Here is a 258-nt window from a genome sequence, read left to right on the forward strand (position 1 = left end):
GCGGGGGGGGTAATTGGGGCGGGGGGGGGGAAGAGTACGTCTCGGCCTCTTGCAGCGCCCGTCCTCTCTCCGCCGCCCGCCAGGTGCGAGGGCGGTCTCCGCCGGCGCTCTGTGTGTGGCGGCGGCGGCGGGGCAGCGGTTCTCCCCCCTCACCCCCGGGGGTTCCTCACGCGCTGGCCGTTACTGGCCGTTCGGCTGCCCGCGGCGGGAGGGCTGGGAAGCGCGAGCCCGGGCTGTGGCGTCCCCGCTTCGCCCCCC

This window comes from Haliaeetus leucocephalus, unplaced genomic scaffold, assembly GCF_000737465.1.
Source record: "Haliaeetus leucocephalus isolate CR32 unplaced genomic scaffold, Haliaeetus_leucocephalus-4.0 Scaffold924, whole genome shotgun sequence".
NCBI lineage: Eukaryota > Metazoa > Chordata > Aves > Accipitriformes > Accipitridae > Haliaeetus > Haliaeetus leucocephalus.